A 902-nucleotide genomic window follows, 5' to 3' on the forward strand; every position below is an offset into this window, starting at 1 on the left:
ATATATATATATATATATATATATATATATATATATAAACAAAGACGAAGACAGGTGTATGAACGACAAGCAATTATATTAGTTTCACGCTCGGGTAAAATGGCAAAGTCTTTTATGATACGTGCCTACATATATATATACATACATACAATCATACATACATACATACATAATAGACAAATTAAAATAATAGTCATTTCATATAATTCCCTTATTATACCAAATTTGCCTTACAGCTGTCTCCAGTAGTCATTTATCGATAGGTTTACTCAATTGGTCTACTGATCACTTGAGGTAAATTAAAAGACCTGTGAAAATTAAAGATAGCTTCGTCTGAGCCATACTCTGTAAAAATCAGTTTATCTGAAGCCCATCCACGGATTTACAATATAGGATTGTGATGAACCATAACTTGTGACCCTACCAAAGGATTATCTGGTGTTCTTCAGTAATTTGATATTGTTAGCCAGGTGTGCCACCAGAGAACTTATGAAATATTTTGCCCAGATTGATAATCTCTCAGCATTTCTTCTGTATGTGTGTGTGTATTTATAAGCATATTACAATGGATAATACTAAGTGCACTTTTCCTTTTTTTCTCTCTCCATTTCTTTTTTCTTTTTGATGTAATCTTGGGACTAAAAATGTTTGCGGCTGACGATAGCTTTAAACCATCCTTTCTATCAATTATATACTCATATAATGATGCAACGATTGTTTGTGTATAAAGCTTGAAATACGTGTACCGCGGAATCCTTTGTGTTCTGTTTTCATTTTACGTTTTAATATATACAAACTTACATAGATATATATCATATATATATGTGTCTGTGTGTGTCTGTGAACGAACGTATGTCTATATATATATATATGTATATATATATATATATATATATATATAT

The sequence above is a fragment of the Octopus bimaculoides genome, chromosome 8 (assembly GCF_001194135.2).
Source record: "Octopus bimaculoides isolate UCB-OBI-ISO-001 chromosome 8, ASM119413v2, whole genome shotgun sequence".
Lineage (NCBI taxonomy): Eukaryota > Metazoa > Mollusca > Cephalopoda > Octopoda > Octopodidae > Octopus > Octopus bimaculoides.